The 21,335-nt window shown below is 40.7% G+C and overlaps 1 protein-coding gene across 2 annotated transcripts in view; it reads left to right on the top strand.

Moving 5' to 3' along the window:
• Window positions 1–10,427: 10,427 nt before the first annotated feature.
• The window catches only part of RIPOR3 (RIPOR family member 3), a 52,623-nt gene continuing 41,715 nt past the window's right edge, over window positions 10,428–21,335 (top strand). For both annotated transcript variants that reach the window (XM_054392059.1, XM_054392058.1), the window contains exon 1: window positions 10,428–10,537. The gene's annotated coding sequence lies outside the window, so the exon portion shown is untranslated. The remainder of the gene's footprint in view (window positions 10,538–21,335) is intronic.

Raw genomic sequence — 21,335 nt, 5'->3', positions numbered from 1 at the left:
TCTGGGGAGGCGGGTCCGGCAGCCCGCCAGGCATCGGCGCCCCGCAGCCGCTTTGTGAGGAGCCTCTAAGGCCAGGCTGCCGTGAAGGCGGGTGGCATCAAGGCATCTTGGCATCCTGGAATGTTAACAGAGAAATTGCACCAGTGTTAGTTTAGGTATTGGCAGATGATATAAGTGTAAGTATAAGGCTAAAAGTTTGAACGCTGTCAGGATTCATCTGTAAAACCGTTCTGTGTATAAAGATGCTAGTGGAGTTTGTTTGGTTTTTAACCACGAATGGTACTGCAGGGTCTGGTAACATGTCAGAGTGGTTGTTTTAGGTAATCTTGTTTCTTGGTTTAATTCTGAAGTGGATCGATTGCTTTCATATAAAGATCTGCTCAGCTACCCTGAGAGAGGTACTCACAAAGCTAGGAGAGAGACCATAAACACATTGGAATCTAAAGAAAAAATTACTCTTCACTTGTATAATTTTACATTTATTGGCAGGAAGAAAGCATGTAGGTTAATCTAGGTATGTCAACAAACCTTTGAAATACAGGTCTCTCCCTAATCTATAAATCTGATAGAAGGGAACTCATTGTGAAATATCCTTGTGTAGATGTTCCAGAGATGCCTTGGCATTGAGGCAAAGTAGGTCTAGTCAGTTCTCAAGTCTCAGTTGGTAGTCAGTAATTTAAAAAAACAACATCCAGTGCTGAATCACTTTTAAGCCTGTGATGTTTTTTGTTGTACTCCTATCATGCCAAAGGCAAAGAAATTGCAGCTATCACTCAAGCCAAGACAAGCTGTAATTAGTACAGAGGATATTGTTAACTGTTAAGTATAGTTTGCTGTCAGACAGTGTCTAGGCTAATTCAGGTCTTCCCATGCTTTATTCAGTATGTTTGGGGTTTACACTGCAAAAGGATAGATAGAGAATTTACTCTGTAAATTTAGAAAATCTGTGATCCTGATGTAACATAAAATAGATTATAGCTATGTGATCAAGACTTGGATAAAACCTCATATTCTGTCACTTTGTAATTACAGAATTGGAAAGGAGTTTGGACTGCTTTCCATTTCTGTCTTCTACAGCATGCTTTGCTTAATGAGGTATAGTACCGCACATAGGAGAGTACCAGTGACAGAGAACAGTGCCTTCTCCAGGAGTTCAAAGCTGTTGGTTTGCCTCTTTTGAAGGCTTCTCTGTTGGAGAAAGGGAGGAAGAACTTCCTGAAGACGATTTGTGCTTGAAGCTGTTATGCAGCTAATTTTATTGCTATAGATTTATGGAGTATCATCTAAGATAATTTTTTTTTTCTGTTGTGCATTCCTGACATGGTTGGAATGCCCTGCAGTGGGTGTGGTAACATGCTTAAGGAGTGAAGGCAAATTCATTTCAAGTCACTGGAACCAACCTAATAAAAAGTATTAATCACTGGCTTGCTTTCATCACAAGGGGCTGATGTATGAGGAAGGAATGTGATAATTTGATTTCAGATAAAGGTAGGGAGAAAGGCAAGCTTTTTGTTCCAGCTGTAACACAAGCTTATAGAGCTATTTTAGTCACAAGTTCTGTAAAACCTGATTCAGACTTCATCAAACTATTCATGGCACGTTCAGTTCCAGCTTCTGTGAAGTTGAAAGACAGGTTAGGTTTCCTAATCTCTGGACTGTTGGTGAAGGTTTTTTGGGAGGCTTTTTTTTTTTCTTTGTTTGTTTTGGTGTGGAAATTCCATCATTAAGTCCATGATGAGGTATAGTGAGATTCTACCATAATGTTTCTTTCCCATTCAGCCCTCCTGGGAGTTGAAAGAATAATTCCAAGAATAAAGCAGAGAAAATGTCTGCCTGTGTATGTTGGACTGTTACTGATGACCCACGTAAACTTTTTTTGTATAGTTTGTGGATTATACTGGTTTTATATTTGACATAAACTATTCTTTACACTGTCAGTCCTAGCTCAGAAGAGTAATTGTTAGATTCAGTAGGTTGTCATCTTGTATTGAAACTGATGAATGGTTAGGTGATTTTTGACAAGAAGAACAAAATAAAGGGAAAAAGAGAAGCCTTACTTTACAGTGTGGCAACAGGAAGGTCATGGCATACATTCTCCTGCTTGCTTTAAAAAAAAAACAAACAAACCCTGTACTTACAGGCTTTTGTTTTGGTACCTTCTGCTATTTTGGTATATTAATCTTGCATACCAGTTACATTTCTCTACAAACAGGGGAGTTTTCAAAGTAGTGCATATGCTTGGTTAACTGCATTTTTTGCATATTAGGGACTAGTGACCTTAAATTGCTTTTACCTTTCCCTTAATAAGCAAGTGGTGTGGACAAATAGTTTGTGACCTAACACATCTGATGTTCAGAAATGCAAATAAATATTACAGAGCACTATTTATAGGTGCCCATGAATGCTTTGAAATGCCTTTCATAACATTTTGTTAATGCTCCAAATCTTGGAGCAGAATATGTGAATTTACAAATGTGACATTAAAGAATTTGAGAAGAGTAATTTGTTGTGTTTTATCTCCATGATGAAACACAATCCATACCAACAGTGCTGTACAAACACAAGAGCAAAGCTCATCCAGTAGACCCCATTGCTAGTGTAGACCCCATGAGGTATACCCCATACTCATCAAGTAGACCCAGTTGAGCTAATTTATTAATAATATTGATATTTAAATAACAGGAGTATAATTAAAAAATGCATTTCTTACTATGAAATTATGACAGTTGTGGGATTTTTTGGATTTTAATTTTGGTTGGGGGGCATTTGTTTTATTATTATTTTCTTGGAGGGGGGAACCAGTAGTTAGTTTAGTAGTTAATGTATTTGGTTTAAAACTATAAAGCCATGAAATTACTTTTGGCATTGAAGCAGTGATAGAAAAGTGTGTTGCTTTTCTTGTGCAGGAATCAGCAGTACAATATAATTCTACTAATAGTATAATGGCTCTGTAGGTACAAGTGTGTGAGTGTAGTTCAAAAGTGCTTTCCAGCTAAGGACTGCTTCTTCTTTGCCAGCTAGATTTTATCATTGCATTTTTTGTACAGGAACCTGGGAAGGCTTGAGAAATGTTTCTGTATTAAAAAACAAAATAAAACCACAATAAAACCTAAACCCAAACACCTAAAGAACTGCAACACTTGGGTTTAAATATCTGCTGCAAAGAAGCTGGGGCACAGAAGTCCAAAGTAATGTACACTTCAAATCATGGTTTTACTCAGTAAATAACTTACAATGTTAACTGCAGAACTAATCCCCCTTCACCTGTTAAAGATAGGATGGACCAGAGAAGCAACCAGAGAGTTAAGATGGAAGAATTTCTGTGTTGTGATTCTTCTTTGGCTGTCAACAAATTAATTAGCTTTTCTTCACACCATTCCTCATCAGTGCACCTCTAGTTCTTACTTGGATGCAATATTAGCTGTTGGTGATAAAATTAATTATTTTAAATTTTCATTTGTGAGATCTTTTCCAATAAAATATTTATGGCTTCTTAGGGTTCTAGGGTTTTCTTTTCATTTGTATTTTTGCTTTAATTTGTTTAGCTTTGTGGGCAAAAGCTGTCTTTGTAACCAGCTACCTGGCAAATAAACATTTGTTTCTCGTGTTTTGTAAATCTTGATCCAGTTCTGGAAACATGTTTAAACTCACCCAAAATGTTCCCATAAATTGCACTTAGGTATATACCTAGGAATTTGTCCAGATGTAGGAGAGTTGTGTGGAGAGGAGTGACTAGCTGCAATATATCCCAGTAATCACAGAATGTTAGGGGTTGGAAGGGACCTCCAGAGATCATTGGGCCCAACCCCAGTAATCAGGGATACCAAAGCTGTCACACTGCAGAATGGGGAGTGTAACATACATGGAGCTCTTGGAAAGCCACTACTGATTCAGACTCCTGGGATTGATGTGCTTGGTAGGCTGAGGAAATACCCAGAAGGTACCATTACAAAACTATTTCTTTATTAGGTAAGAGAATCTGGTGAATTATTTGAGGTTTTCTCACCTCTGCTGTAACTTTTGCTTTTCCTTTTGACTTTCAGCTTGCTTTGACATCACACCCTCAATGGAGGATGTGTTGTAAGTTCTTTTCAGAAGGCATGCCATTTTGTCCTAGCAGTAGAATATTTCTGTATTTTTTTTCTGGGTTAGGGGCTTTAGTCATGATAAACTGCTGAAGCTTTTTGAAAACGCTTTCCTAACAAGTCACAAGTTAATATTAACGAATAATTTGTACTCTCTGAGGTTGCTAACTCAAAAGCTTTTAAAGTATTTTCTTCCCATTCATTTAGTTATCTATTGCTGTTCAATGACTCTGGATTACTTGAAATCCTTCTTTATTTAAACATGGTTCTACTAGTCACAGCTGACATCTCACTGACACACCCGTGTAGAGTTTAATGATTTATCTCTTTGGCTAAAATGTTCTAAAGAAACCATGCTGATGCTTGGAGTGTATAGGTCAATAGATAACACTTCAGTGTTTCTTTCCTCCAGGTAGTGTGTGAACGTTATTTATCTTTCCAGTACTCGCTGAGTATTCCTATTATAGAACTTGAAAAATTATGACAGATCAAAGTAATGATTGCTCCAAAACTTCACCTGGTACAGATTAGAATTTAAATTTTGCTCTGTTCTTAGAGAATTAGATAAAAAGTGTCACCTGATAAACCTTTTGAAATAAAGACTTTGCTTTTAAGCTTGTCTCAGAGGCACGTTATCGCTCTCTGTGAGTGAAACGATGCCCTCTGCCAGCGGCTGGAAGCTGCAGTAATACTGAATAATGAGTACTTGTGCCTTTTCCTACAAAGGAACGTTTTTATACAGAACTGTGGCTGATAGATCTTAAAATTATTTATAACTGCACACATTATGCTTATAAAGAAAAATATTAGGCTTTGTCATCGTTAAAGGTAATTTCCTATCAAACAATGATAACGTTTGAGCTTTAAAGCGAACAAGCTACTGTGGTCGAAAACAGTTTAATCTTTTATAAACACGCGGCTCCTGTTACACAGCACCGTGCTTCACGGCTCGGTTGGACCGTGTTGGCTGTATGTCCCCTTCTCCTCCAGGGTGTGATGCCTGAGCACTCTTTTGACATCACTCAGAGCGACTTTTTCTGCCACTCTTGTAAGCAGGTCCCTCCTGCCCTATATTTCCGCAGGTGCTGTGGCGGAAAACTTGTGATTAACTTAACCCTTTTCCTGGGCTCCCGCCCTTCTCTGCCTGCCTGCTTTGGAATTGCCACAAACAAATGTGTGTCCCCAGCTGGCCCTGCCGCCCGGTCAGGCTCGGTTGGGAGGAGGTGAACGCAGGACATGCTGCGGTTCTGTGACCTGTCTGTCTGTGAGAAAAGGAATCGGTTTCGCAGAGGGTAGCTGCTTCCAGCTACGGTGCAGCCGTAGCACCGGTTCTCGGCGGTAACCGGGTGCTTGTCACGGGGCTGGGGCTCGCTGACGCCCGGGTCACCCCGGGCAGCTAGCCCGCGCTAGGGCAACTGCTCCCGGCAGGGGGCGCTGTCCGCCGCCCGCTCACGCTGAGCGCGCTCTCACGGCCCCACCCGCGCCGCGCACCGGGACGACACCGGGAGCGCGGCGAGCGCAGGCTCGGGCGGGGCTGGCTGTATTGGCCGCGTCTGCTCCACACCGACCCGGGCAGTGACCACAGGCAGCCTTCCTGTGTTTGGGATTCGTGTGTAACGTTCTCCGTGCCCGTTCGGGTTGAAATGGCGAGGTGGAGTTTGCAACGTCTTAGGGAAGCGTTAAATAGTTAATAAAAACATAGTTAGGAAGCTAAAAACACCCCACACAATTATTCTGTGTAGACAATTAATATTAATTTAGGCTTTCACCCCTCGGTGTTGTTATCCGTGCACATAAACAAGTCAAACTACAGCGTTTGAGCAGGCAGAAGTTTATACACTAAAGTAGCAGGACATCACTGATCATTAACCAAGTAGTGCTGATGCAGTGTTGATGAGTAAAACTATAATCATAGAATTGCCTGGTTGGAAAAGACCTTAAGGTCATCGAGCCCAACCATAACCTAACATCTCCCTGTACACAATACTTAGACCATGTCCCTAAGCTCTTCATCCAGACGTCTTTTAAAACACCTTCAGGAATGGTGACTCCACCACCTCCCTGGGCAGCCTGTTTCAGTGCCCCATGACCCTTTGGGTGAAGAAATTGTTCCCCATATGTAATCTAAACCTCCCCTGGTGCAGCTTAAATTCATTTCCTCTTGTCCTATCACTTGTTTCCTGAAAAAAGAGGCTGGCCTCCATCTCACTACACCCTCCTTTCGGGTAGCCATAGAGAGCCATGAGGTCTTCCCTCAGCCTTCTCCAGGCTGAACAACCCCAGCTTCCTCAGCTGCTTCTCACAGGACTTGTGTACAGGACCCCTCACCAGCCTCGTTGGCCTTTTCTGGACATGCTCCAGCATCTCAATACCCTTCTTGTAGCGAGAGGTCCAAAACTAAATGCAGTGGAAAAGCACAAGCTAAACGGAGTAGAAAAGCAATTAATTTTTTCCATGTATGTCACATTTGGAAATGCTGAATCCATGAGTCCTGGTTGTGCCCAGCTTTTAGAAGATATTTTTTGCTTCTATTGGCTCATCTCTTAGTTTCCCTCCTGAGCGATAATACCATGAACTCTGAATTTCAATGTGGAGAGATGCACAAAGAAGCAAAAATAATCATGTGTTTAGAATTCTGGCTGTCTGTAATTACAGCTTAATCTTACTATAATACATCCTCAGAAACCCTGAGCAAATGCTCTTGATATGAGGATGGTTTGTTATAACATGGTCTGAAGTTTGTTGTGTTATAGTAATGAAAGTGCCTGCTCAATATATTGGTAGTTTGGCAAATGAACTACTTCTATGCAGATCACTTCATATTTGGTAACATTTAAGTAGCATTCTAAAATTAAAGTATACAAAATTAAAAGGGGTGGAGTGGAGACACAGACAAGAGTTTGCATACATATTGCTTGCATTAAGAGCAGCAAGAAGAAGGATTGGTTTCTCCCAGTCAGCCTGGTGTAAAGGATCTTAGTAATAGACCTACCCTCTGAGTGATTAGCTATTACTATTGTAACCAGAGTTATGGTTTATAGCAGCTTTTCAAAAAGTCAGTTTAGTGTGGATCTTTGCGAGAAGTCTGGTCTGCTCACAGAGTTTGCCGTATGTAGTTCACTTCTTTTAGAACAGGAACAAAAATTGCTTACTTCAGTATTTAAACAATGAAACTGTTGTTAGTCTGATTGTGCCAAAACACTGGTGAGGCCGAAACACTAAATGTGTAATGTTGTTGTAACCGTCCTGAATATTTCATTGTAAGACCATCTTTGTATACCATTGACATACTACTTGATAGATGTTGAGTAGCTGAATTTGTGGAGTACTTTTGTGAAGTACTTTGAGATCCTTGGAAGAAGCACACTAGCATTTCTTTGTAATGTCCCTTTGGGTCTGAGAGACATCAGAGTCTGGGGTTGTTTTGGGTTTTTTTATTGTGAAAATTACCATGGTGCCAGCAATGGAGCATTTATTGCTTTTCATATGTGTGCGAATACTAAACATATGTATTTTTAAAGGAAATTCCAGAAGAATGTGAAACTAGTTTGTAACAATAATTTATAAGTTTGTGTCCATTGTTTTCAAGAATATGTAAATTGTTACGTTATAGAACTTGCTTTGAACCCCTGCTACATAATTAGCTGCACTAAACATCAGTATTCAATTTGGGAAAATTGTAGCCAAGTGTTTTATTTGAATTTCATGGAGAAAGAGAATGCGAACAAAACCATAGGGCAAATAATCTGAAAGGCAGTTAAAAATAATGAAAACCAAGGACCAGTCGCATAAACACACCAGATGAAGACACAGCAAATGAAGATCATAAAAAATAAACTGGAATAAAAATGCGTAAGGCAAATCCTCAGCTGAAGTAAATAGGGACATCTGCAGTGGGAGCAATGGAACCTTGGTCATTCGCATTAGCTGAGGGTCTGGTCTGTGAAATTTATTAGAAGTCTTATATTTAGGAGGAAATTACAGTAACAGTGAAGGTTTTTTTTGGTCAAGTGGTTGTGTATGGCTCCTACAGAGATTTGGTGTTCTGACAAATGGCCTCCTGCAAATCCAGTTAAGCTGCTTTAACATAGCCTCTGTGTGCTCCATCCTGCTATGGAGCTGGCACGCAAAGACCTGAGTCTGTACTGAAACTGCTGCAGTTCACAGACCATGTTTTAGTGTAGTCCTGAGCTGCATGAGTTGGTCTGATACTGTTCACGCTGATGGGATGAGGCTGAAGGAAACATCCAGCTTTGCTGACTCTCCTCTAAGACTGGCAAACCTGAGCAGAGAGGCAGGACATGTGGCTGGCTGCATCTTGAACTGCTGCAGTTGTGCTTGCCAGGGGCAATTCTTCAGGCAGTTGATGTGAATGATCATAAGCCCCTAGATACCAGCAATACTAGTGTTGCTGTTATTAGATCCTGTAATTACCTATACAACTCCAAGTGTTTGCATCTTCTTACTTTGTCTTGCTCAGTACTCCAGCTGTGAGCCTTGTCTTTTCCATGGTATATCACCATTGTCTTTTAAGGCACTTCAGGCCCCAACTGGCTTCCAGATCCACCGTGGAAACCACTTTTACTTGCATCTCAGCACTATTCTTTCTAATATATATAAACCCTAAAGTGCTTGAATTGTTTGCTCAGCCAACTCCATCAACCCATCTGTTTTTGTCTCTTCACTCCCTTTCATGTGTGTTAATTCCCTCATGCATCTTCTTAAAAACATATTCAGCTGTTCAAGGGATCTTCCCTTGCCTCTTTCAAGACTTTCCTTTAAGCATCCACACAGAATAATACAAATCCTAATCAGCTTCACAAAGTACTGCAAAAGAAGACAGTAACTCTGCCCTAACAGGTTAGTGTATGGAGTCTCTGGTCAAGGGGTGCTTTCAGAAGTTCAATTGGTGATTTATCCTCCTGAAACATGATGGAAGAGTCTGGTATGTGTCCTAGATGTTGCTGAATATGGTCAAGAGGGGAGCAAACACTATTAGTAATAAAGTTATTGTAAGACCATGTCCAAATTCTGTACAGTCAGCTAATTTTCCTCATGGCTAGTGTCTGTCTCTGTGTGCTGTCAGTCGGTCAGTTGCTAACCTTATGGGGAAATGGTGCTGACAAACGGGAAGATGGAAGAGCGATGAGACACATAAACCAAAGTGCTCTGCCCAGGGCAGGAACACACCGGTGCGTTGGTGTTTACAAAAGGCCCGGCAAGGCATTGTTCAAAAGAAAAGGTTGATTGTGTGGGTTCCTATGGTGAGGTAAGGAACTGGGGAAGGTTTCAGCCTGCTTTCTAAACACATTTTCACATCTTTTTGGTAGGATTATCTGCAAGGTGTCTGGAAAGCTCGCAGAAGGGAGCTTGTTCTCCAGGAACAGTACCTGCCTGAAGAAGCAACAAGGAGGTCAGTAGTGGGTGCAGCAGAAAGGGCTTGGGGCAGTCTTTGGTTAACAAAGGATCAAAGACAGCAAATTACAGGTCTTCATTAATAGAGATCCTATGGGAGGTTAGGATGGGAGGAGGCAATAAGAGAAAGAAAGACGATGATGAAGGAAGGACTGAGGGTTATAAGAGGAGGAAGGTTTAAAAGGGATGGTAGAGAGCGAGGCTTAAGGAGAGAGGAGGGGTGAGCACTGGATGGGGAAGATGGGAGGGGAGGGAGTCGGAGCACGGAAGAAAGTGCTTGAGAAGAAGTGAAGGGTAAGTGTCAAGGGGGCGGAAAACAGAGGAATAAACGGGGGGCAAGGGCGGGTGTCCCCGCGCATGTAGCCAGTTTGTCATTGCCCTGCGGCGCGGTGGGGCCTGGAATAAACCGGCTGGAGTAAGTGAGGGGGCGCTTGGGATGCTCCGTGATGAATAGCAGAGGGTCCGGGCCGTGACCGCAGGCGCGGCATGTGCTGGAGCTGCGCTGCACTTTCCCAGCCCCCCTGCCAGGATGAGGGGGGTCGGAGGGAGGGAGGAAGGGAGGCAGCGAGCGGGACCGGGCGATCGGCATCCAGCAGCAGACAAGCGCTCCCGAGCCGCGGGTTCCTGGAAGCGGAGCCCAGCTGGGTGACAGGCAGCAGCGATAAGCGGTGGCTAATCGGGGCCCTCCCGGCGGACCCGGCCACTCCGAGCCGCCGACAGACGCCGCGGGAGCGGTGCGGAGTCGCACTGCACCTCCCACCGCAAGGAGGGCAGGTAGGAAGCACCTGGCCGCGGACGACCGCGAAGCCGATCCCGCCGGGGACGCCCGGGGGCAGCCGGGGTGTTGGCCCCGGCTCCGGGACGGGAGAGGCGGCACCGGAGCGGCGCCGGCGGAGCGCGAGCCACGACCCCCGCCCTGCTCGGCGGCGGGAGCTACGGGACGGGGGCACGTCGGTAACGCCTCTTCGGGCACCTGGTTGAGACACGGTGTCCGAGACGCGCTGGGCAGCGGAGAGGCACCGGCACCTCCTGTGGAGGTGAGAGCTGTGGGGCACTGGGAAAGGGGACAAGTCACCTATAGGGAGGCCACCTATGGGGGGATTTGTCACCTGTGGAGGGGAGCATGTCAACTATAGAAGAGAGCAGGTCACCTATAGAGGGGTGTTTGTCACTTATAGAGAGGGGCTTGTCACCTATGGAGGGACTGTTCACCAGTAGGGGGTAGGCTCCTTAAGAGGCTGCGGGCATCTGTAAGCATCAGGCGTGGCAGGATGCTGACGCAAAGAGGTGCGGTAGCTTTTTATCCAGGGGTAAACATGTTCACACCGGAAAACACCCAGGAACCCCCTGGGAGGTGAATGCCTGGCTGGAGCAGATGAAAAAGTAAGAGGAGCAGGACGGGCTTTATGCCATCCTGTAGGGTTTGAGTTTTGGAGGTGTGATGGTATGGACTGGTATTTTAGTTAACTCTTTTTGTCTGTGGAGAGATTACATTTTATTTGCTCATAAATACGAATTGAGGTTTTGGTTCACAGCCCAGTTACATTTTGCTTCAGACAGAGTTTAATTTCCCCTTTTAAAAAGTGTTTTAAATAAATTGGACCATATGGAAATAGATTTGTTCATCAACGAAAGAAACTTGAAGGAATTTGAAAAATAAGGTTACATAGTTCTTGAGCCATTTCTTGAGTATTGAACCAGAGTACTCAAAACTCCTGATTCAGTCATTTCCTTTGTGGGGATCAAGATTTAATCCGTCTGTACCTGTGTTTTCGCAGCTGTAAAATGGGGGCTACACCTATTAATAAGGGGCATTACATATTATTTATGGAAAGACCTTAATTAAAAAAACAACAAAAACCCCAAAACCCCAAGACAAACAAAAAACCAAACCAAAATGACAAAGGAAGATCATTTGTAAGGTTAGTAAACAAAGCAAAATGTATCTGAGAGAACATTTCAGGCTGAATGGGGAGATACATCTGGTGTCTGATGGAACATGCCTACTAGAAACTTCTCTGCTATATTAATTTCTCATGCAGTTGATCACTTTCGTGCTGCTGCTCTGAATTCTGCAGAGTGGATGACATAAGCACCACATGTAGTTGTGCAGGAAAAGCTGCACGAAACCTGCCAAAATGGGATGGAGCTATTATTGAATGGCAGGCCAAGCCTACTTGATGCCCTAGGTCTAGAAAGAAATTTGTATAAGATACAACACATATGATATGGTAGTGAACAAGTAGCCAGGTTAGAGTCTGGATACTGTTTAGAGGAATTAAAGGGCTTCCCTGAGATGACAGGTCCTGTGTCCCTGTCTACAACTCTATTCTTGAGTCAGTAACTGCTGTGAAGCAGTGATGTTTCTGTTAACAGCATGGAGCCAGGGACGGGGAAATGTAGGCCAAACAGTGAGTTATGTAATGGTATTCCCTAAGGGGTAGTATAAAGATGAGATGATTTCCTTCTGTCAGGACAAAGAGCAGCCGTGCAGTTCCTCTACAATGTTCACTCTAGCCCTGGGTTCCTTAGAAGCAATCCAGGCAGGGAGTTGAAATCCTGTAATGTCAGATCCGCCAATATCACTTTATTCCCTCCTACAGCTACTTCCTTCACAAATATTCCTTTGCAATATTCTCATAAAGAACCTGAGAAGTGGAATAGAGCCACTATGGCTAGAGAGGGAAAAGAAACAGTCTGTGGGGAGGGGAATGTTTTGATTTGTATGTGTTTCTTTCTCAGAGGTTTGGGGAGCGATAATGTGGAGTCATAGTGCACCAGGACTAAATGGAGGTTCTGTTTATAGAAAGTTATACAAGACAAAGCAAGGGAGTGAGAAGTGTCTCAGAAGGTTTGTAATTTTGCCATGTGGATGAAATAAATAGAAAGGCTAGACTGGAAGTGGAGGAGATATTTTATGTAGAATGGTAGGTTAAATATTAGTAAAATATACACAATCTTAGCCAAAAGGCTGAGAAAAAGGGAACAGACAGAGCTGAGTTATCCAGGCTGTAACTGGCCAGAACTGGATTTTGGAAGGTGATTGGCTGGTGACAATCCAAAATTATACAGGCAGCAAGTCTTGCAAAGCACATCAGCTGCCCTTTAAAGTCTACAAGTACTCAGGGTCCTGGGTTTAATTCTGATCATAAGATTGTGCCTCCAGAAGTACAAAAGGGATATACATATTTATAAAATACCAGGTTTTATCCACTTTTTTCAGCTTTTCCATTTCTGTTGCCAGTTCATTCTCCCTAAGCACAGGTTGCTTTAAACCAGTCTGTCTTCACAGACAGAATGCCTGAAAACTATAAATTTTATTCAGTTTTTAGGGGAAAAAAAAACAGCTTGGGTTTCACCCAGTCAATGCATTCAATCATTTTTAATTTAGAGGATCAGAAGACCAAGACTATCTTGTTTTCTTTGTCACTAATACAGAAAATGCTGTAAGAGTAGCTAGCAAACTGATTTATATGTAACTGAGATAGATTTGAATTTAGCTGTTTCATATTAAATAATGAAATTTGTTTCATAAGCAACCTAAAATGCAATAATTACTGGAAAAGTTACTGTGTCACTGATATTTTGTAACTCCTCAAAGTGTTCTTTCCATTAATTCATTCCTGCTCTCCTTGATGGAGTGGCAAACATCCATTTTCATTATTTTTTTAACTTTTGCTAGTCCAGGCTGAGTTCAGTGAATGTAGTAGCCCTTGCAGCTTGCTCTGGCCCTTATATTAAGAGCTCAGGCCCACAATAGAGTTTGTATCTTGAGGTGTCAATGTCAGTTGTGCAGTAAAATGCCCATAATAGCTTTCATTGGATTATAGTCATGCAGTGTGACATTGATTGATCAGACTGACTTGTCAGGATTATTAGTGATTAAGAGAACTATTCACTTGTTGACTTAGCAGACTGAATTGAGGCTGTAAACTTTTATTCTTATTTTTCTTTCCTTTCTCTAGAGCTGAATTACTCAGACCACAAATTCTGAGAATGCTGGGATGCCCAGGGCTTATATTAGGCATCAATAGGTTTCTACAGTTTAGATGAGGTCAGCAAAATCTGTTGGTCCTCAACAGCTCGAAGAGGTATGGGCTGCAAGTTTCAGTATGGGTAACTGATAACAAGGGCATCTGAATTTAGCAGACACTTCAGACATTTTGACCTTATGCTCTTGCCATATCTCTGGTGATAACACAGTGATGTTTACATAATACTGGGGAGATGATAGAAATCAGTATCAATCTTTCTCCATTATGTAGGAAGAGTTGTATTTATGATTAGGGAATGAAATGTAACATTAGCTGAACACTTTCCTCACTTATTTCATACATCAGGAACAGTGGTACCAAAGCACTCCTCAATTGTTTAAAAAAAGCTGGTTCATAGAATGTGTGCTCACCACAAGAGTTTTCTTTAACCGTCACAGAAACATACTTAAATTTGTGCTGTTAAGCTGTGCCTAAACGTCAGTAGCTAATATTCTGTGCAGCTATGAAGGTGAGAGGGGTTTTCTGGTTACATGTATGTGCAGATGTTTCTCTGTTTCACATTCTTGCAGACCAGAACAACAACACAACCTACTTCTTTTGGGGTAGTTAATGTTCTGGCCCAGAATTACAGCACCAGATGTGTTGCCACAGAAACAGTTTAAAAGGAGAAGGAATTATGAGCAAATTGTCTTTCTAGTGGAAAATGTTTTAGAGCCTCTCATCGGCTTCTTTGTGTGTTAGATGTATATACAGCAGAGAATAAGGGAGAATTTTGCTTTTTTGTTTCATACATCTGTTAGTGTTTTAAAATTCTCTATACAAGGTTGAAAATTGAGAAATATTCTATTATGGGCATGAGTTATGTACCTCAGAGACATCTTTTATTAAATCCTGACTCATTTTTAGAAACTTTTTCCTTGAAGAGAGTACAGTGTGCTAGCTGATTTACTTAGATCCACTTGCAACATGCTTTGGAAAAAAATTCCAGTAATAGTTGTTTCTGTGAAAGTAAGGAAATGTTTGACTACATAAAATTATTCCAGATTTTGATGCTGAGAATTAGTAGTCCATTCTTACTTACTAAAATTGACATGCTGATGAAAAGACGGAATGTATATAGGAAATATTTTTATTTAGTCTTGCCTAGGAAGCCCTAAAGCAGCCAAAGCCCTTGATTTTAGCTAGCATTTCTTTTTCTCCGAATAATTGCCACAGGATACTCTATACAACATATCCTTTTCTCAACTGTTATGAAAATACTTGTCTGAACAAAATGCAACATGAATTACCTTAATATATCCTTTCACTTATTGACCAAGAAAAACACCTTTATCCTAGAGTTTTGCATACTGTTTGGGGTAGAACAATGAGAAAAACTTCCAGGAAGGCCACAGCTACAGCAGGACAGGTTGGCACATGTAATAATTCTGTCAGAAACTGTCAAAATGTGAATACACGTAGTGTTTGCAAAAAGAGATTTTTCTTCTACAATTTAGGCTGATTTTTTGATCAAATTAATTTAAACTAAGAAAAAACGCTGATGGAATTGTGTCTGCACTAGGATTTCAATTTTATCATAGACATATCATAAAATGCAACACCTGTAACTAACATTGGTGAGCATTCCTTGTTTAAGCTTGATTGAAAAAATCTGGGAAAATGGTAAAAAAGGCCAAAATCCACACATCCATAAGACTTTTTTTCCACAGTTCTCTGCCATTCATGCATTTGGAAGGTCTTTCTCCCTGCGGATTTTGAAATACTACTGGCTGGGAAGCTGAAGGAAGCATAACTTCATTTTATCTTATCAAAAGCCAAGGTGAAGTTCATGTCCCTTTGGAGTGATGGAAAATTTTGACCATATGCATCTGTATCCATAATGGTGCTCTGTGATTTTGGAGGACAGTGGACATGAATTGTTATGATGAGAGGCCTTCTTCTATAATTTGTTTAGTATTTTCCTTCTGTGATTTTTTTTTTCTTGCATCCATGCTTTTAAGTGTCTTCAGTTTGGAAATATATAATTTATTCCCTTTGTTACTCATTTTTTATACAAATCTGAGATACTCACTTTTCCATTGATGAACATTGTTTGTCACAGAAGTATTGGAAGATAGCCAGGTATGGTAGTGTTAAGAGCAGTTACTTATGCTTATGGAAATAGTTTTATCTTGGTTTAAGTGTTCTACAGGAGCAATTTGTGGAAATCTATCACGTTCAGAACTAGCCTGAATGCCATGTCACACATCTGAGTTTTGGTAGGTTCACAGGCATGTACATCACCAAACAAGATCTGCCACAGAGATAAGGAATTAATTTCTCTCTTGCGTTCCTTATTCAGGCAGAACTCCAGTTCTGGGTGTGGAAGGAATGCAGAGCTGGGCTTAGAGCTTTTGTCTGCACAGGTTAGAAATGAACTTTCTGTGTAAAATTTGGATCTGAATCTGCATCCATATTTCACTAGAAGACCACAGATATTTGCATCCAGGTTTCTGGTTTGGGTGCTCTTTGGGGTGGAATCAGCCCTTGTGTTTGCAAGCTGATCCAAACATCCCCTTAATTAGTTCACATCCCTTTTGTCTGATCCCACAAGAGGATAGGTTGGTCTTTCTTTAGGCAGTAGAGCTTTCCCAGACAGACATTGTAAACTGGAAATACATAGGTGCTTATAATTTCTTTAAAATGTCCTTTGGGCCTAAAATTTCTTGTGCTTGGTTTCAATCCAGTATTGAATAAGACTGGAAAGTCTGAATAATGTCAGTTCAGCTACATTTGAGTTATTCAAGAGCATTTTGAAAATCTGTACTTTCCACTTATATTTTTTCCATAATTCTCTGCACTTACATAACCTCTGGTTTATTATTCAAATTGCCACAGGCTTGAAGAGGGAAAACTCATTCTCCAATACCAGGATTTAACAGATAAGCAGGGAGGCTATATAAAGACCTCAGTGTTCTTTAAAATCTTAATGTTTACTGCTTTAGTGTTGGCATGAACAGGTTTATATTTCTACTAGGGCAGACCAAATGTAACGTAAATAACCTTCAACTTACCTCTGTGCTGAATTTCTGCCACTTTTATGTTATGTAATTGAAATTTTATGAAAATAGAAGTTTTCTCCAGAGTATAAGGAAAGATTTTGTTTGGTGAGATCAGTAAAGTTTAAATAATAGGCCAAGGTTTTCAAAAAGCTTTGACGCACAGAGTTGCTCCAGATGCATGGGATCAATTATTGTGATAGAGTGTAGGTGCTGCATGTGAAAATGTAGCTAATAGTTGATCTCTACAGAAGGTTCACAGACTTTTTCTCAAGGCTTGAAGGTAACTGATTTGTAGCAAGTTAATTACCTGTTTTTTACAATATCAGTTAAAATGGATGGATGGTGTCTAAATATGCATCAGTTTAATTCCATCAGCAACATCACATCTTTAGTGTTATTGTTGTACAGATCTATTACTGCACATCACTGTATGCCTTTTTTCATGCTTTTAGCATGACACTAGATGCCCAGACTTTATGAAAATCTGTCACTGAGCTTTTGCTATCTGTTGTCTGAAATGGAAACCTACACAGTGATCTTGAAGGTAATGTCATCTTTGAAGAGTCTTGCAGGTAGAAAGCTGATAGGAAATACTACTTCAGTTAACCACAACTCCCACTGAAACAATAGAGCTATCCTTTGTGTAGCTCTACTGAAGTCATTGGATCTTGTTTCTAATTCCACTGAGACTGAGTTGTGCCCCTCCCTTTTTCTGAAGTGTTCACATGCCAATGTCTTGTGCAACCAACATAATTTGTTAACAAATAAAGAATTTAAATAACCTTAGAAAATCAGTGCAGGCATCCCAGCTGCCTGCAAACAAACATCAGAAGTGCAAAACAAATAAGCAGTGGTGCAAAGTATCTCAAAATTGCTTGAGCTTGGGTTACTCAGGAACGAAAACACAAGCCTAGATAGTATGTGCTCTGCAGGAGAAGGCTTGGATGAGAATATATATTGCATCTTCTGGTAAGATCTCCAGACAGAATTTATGTGTCTGCCCAGCCTAGCATCTTTTCTCCAGAGCTGCAGTAATACCTGATGAATCTACCTCTTACATGTGTATGAATTTAACTGCTTTTAGTTTAATTTGAAGCAATAAGCAAGTATACTTTGGCCTGTAATTGTCAGATTATCTTTACAATATGGTAAACCTGTAGTTTATTGTAAAATATCTCTCCTGAGTAAGCCAAGTCACATGGGGAGCAAACCACCATTTTTCTGTTATGACACCAAATGCAGTCTGCCATTACTGTGTCAGGATCTGGATTTAATTCTGAATCTGAATTAGTATATTGTTGGAATGACTTGTCAGCACGTATATTTTGTATTTGAATGGCCATTTCTGAATTTTGAAGATCACCCAAGAGTGATTTTCTGCCAGTAAGTTCTCCAGGCTGTACATTCTCAATGTCTTTTCTGTAGAGGATCACAAATGTGAGTTTGTAAGATCAATGATCTGTGCACTGATATTTGGAGGGTCATATTGCAAGTGTGGGAAAACTGCCAGGGGACACAGCATATCACAGGGACATACTGTTCTATCTTCCGCCTCTCCAGCCAGGCATGGTTCCTCCTTACTGGAAGGCGTTTTCACTGTTGTGCTCATAGCACCTCTCAGCGTTCTGGACACTGCTGCTATCATCTCAGGCTCATCTGGCAAGATGCATGATGACTGTGTCTTTCACAAATCATGCCTGTCTGATGCCAAAAAAGCAGATCAGTACACAGAGAGTGCCTTTGAAATCACTGGACTCATCACAGCACTGTCATATTTAACTGTTTTGCCTATGCATTGTCCTGAAATTTGAAGGTCTTTCCTGGTGATCTCATCCAATACCAGGGCTATTTAAATTATCAGTGAAGCAACAGTGATTTGAGTATGGACTATGCATCTGGCCATCCAATTTTGTGTTAGATCCCTCTGAAGCTCTAATAACTAGAACTTGATGCAAATCTGTTTCTTTACATACCACATTCTGAAGGTGGCTGTTGTTTGTCCACATTCTATTCTGACAGTAGAGGCTGAGGAACTAAGGATCAGCATGTACAGTAAACTGATTAATACCTTGGCCTTGGGTAAGAGCTCTTCGCACTCTTGAGTCAGCATGAATGTTAGCATTACAATTCGCTCCTTCCATGCTGAAAGGGAGCTAAGGGAACTTCCTTAGAGGGGACTCAGTTTTGTCAAGTGGCACAATCCTATTCTGCAAGAGTGGTCTCAATTATAACTGGCTCATAGGTAAGTAATAGAGTCAGGGTAACACACACTAAGTCAATTTACATCACAAAAATAAACCTTGTTTTATGAGGCTTGAAGGACTCACCCACAGATTTTTTTTATCAACTGAGAACTGGAATTGGTCTGTACTTGTGTACTGAGGGTTACACGTACTAACCTTCGTTCTGCACTTAAGTGTACTGCTATAGTGGTCTCAGTTTGAGGGTCTTTTAATGATGTAGACATATGGCATTAAATGCTTCTGGGAGCTGTATTGACATGGCAGTGTTGTCTGCTAATACAATTTATTCTTTTCCCTGATGCTTTATAGCAGTACATCTGCACTGGCAAAGTCCTAGTATCTAAAAGGACACAAGTAAGAAGCCCCTTTCTACTGCTGCTGTCCCTGTCTGTATTACAGATTCCTAGCCTCAGCTCAAATGAGTAACAACTGAAGAATGGTTTCCTTTACCGACATGGCTGAATGAGCAAAAGGTGCAAGTATAGAAGCAGTTACAGCACACCATGAACTTGTGCATGTGTTAATATTGATTGGTTTAAGTCTGAGGGATAGTTTTAACTACACTGACAGAAAGCACAGGTTCGCCAAGTTGCTCCATTCATTCTAGGAGAGGTTCTGTAGTTACCAACACTGGTAATCTGATAGCAGTGAGGTGCTGGTAGTACAGGCACACAGATGGTTTTCACATTGAATGATTTGTTTACATTATCTACAAACTACTAATACCTTTCAAAACTATATGAGATGAATTAAACCATCAAAGCTTTCTAGTGTAACTGGACAGATCTGTGTTAAAAAGCTTCTGGCACAGCTGTGAGTGCTAGGAGAAGTGTTAAAAAAATGAAATCCATGAAGATTTAGCAGTGCTGGCAAAATACTCACATAAGAATATTCGTTTTGCCAGGATTGCCTGTGGAGAGAGGTGGAAACTAGCTGGCAGAAGACCTCAGTTATCTCTCCTGTTGGAATTTTGTTGTTGTAGTTACACACAGATGCTGAGTAAAGCAGTCTGAGTCCTAAGAAAAACTTCTTGTGATGATGAAAAATATGAAACACTAACCAGATGTGACTGCTAGCTGCAGTAAAAGCTTTGAGTCCTCAGGGAACAAACAACTGGGTTCATGGTCTCTGAGGAAGTTTGAGACAGAGAGCTAGTTGATTTTTTTTTTTTTTTTTGTACACAAAACTGAAATGTATTTTTATGAGTGACTCTGGCTGTGTTTGTTGATGACATTCATAATGTTTCAAGGGACCTTAACATTAAATTAGCTTTTGGCCTAAATGTTGAAGTGGTTTGATCTCAGCTGGTCCTACTGAGCAACTACTGCTTAGCACTTTCAGTTATGTCTGCCTTTTTTTTCTCCAGTGAGTAGCTCTCTTGTGCTTGGGCTGGGTGATGCAGAAGAGCCTGATGTTTCCAGGAATTTGTTATCTCTGGCAGAAGTCTTGTTAATGTCAGTTATTGATAAGTGGGGAAATAAACATGTGGCTGATCAGGCGGAGTGCTTTCAGTGGCTTACCACTAGTCTGATTTTATGTCACAGCACACAGTGGTCCTCCAAAGAAAAGGTTTTCTGCTGCTAATAAATGTTTAATATTATTTTTAATGTATGATTTTGCTTATAACTCATCTAATTCTTACTCCTTTTTAATGCAAACAAGTCTTTTTTGTTGTTTACAAATTTCAATCACATTAGAGAGATCACTTTCTTGTCTTGTGAGAATTACTTGTGATTTAAGTGTGCCAACTGTATTAACTTTTAATGAATATGGAAAGGGAGTTTTCACATGTCCAACTGGATTCTTTCTATTTGCTGACTGTAAAATATTTGAATTAAATAGCAGTAACACAACCAGAAGGCTGAAGAAAGAAAGTTGATAGAGGCCAAGGCAAGTCTGCAATCATTTGTTCTGATGGAAGGCATCTCCACTCTCCTTCAGAGATGTATTGTCAGAGCTGTTTATGTGACCTCTCCCTACCCAGCTTCCAGGAAAATAACTGCTTTAGAAAACACAATTGAAACAGTAAGCTATAAGTTTGAGGCTGAAATAGTTTTAAGGGGTACTCCATGGAGTAGTGATCATTGTAGATTTTGTAGTCTTTTCTGGACAAACCATGTCCAGAAGTCATTACAAAAGTTTGACTCCTCTGATTCTTTATTTTCAGAAGAATTCAGCTGTAATTCTGTTTAGGCTTGAAATAATACAAAACTGTCTTCTAGGCAGAACTAGACTGACAAAACTTGAATATCTGGCTTAAAAGCAAATGGAGTCCAGCCTAGACTGCATTTTGGTTAACTGCTCAATTCACCATGTATATATACACTGGTCTTTCAGCTGTTTCCAAAGCCATCTCCTTTTGAATGTTTAATATTTAAGAACCAATTAGTTCCATTTTGTTTTGTTTGGACAGTTTGCAATTAAGCATTCTTTCAAGTGGGCTTTATTTAGGTAATTCTGTCACAAAAATAAGCTCTAAGGGAATGAAGTGAAGTTCAAGCTAGCCAATGTTTATTTTTATTATTAATAATTTATATTATGGTAGTCCCCAGGGGA

This window comes from Indicator indicator, chromosome 24 (assembly GCF_027791375.1).
Source record: "Indicator indicator isolate 239-I01 chromosome 24, UM_Iind_1.1, whole genome shotgun sequence".
NCBI classification, from domain to species: domain Eukaryota; kingdom Metazoa; phylum Chordata; class Aves; order Piciformes; family Indicatoridae; genus Indicator; species Indicator indicator.
Note: the sequence above shows the minus strand (reverse complement) of the source record. Positions and strands in the feature narration are given on the sequence as shown.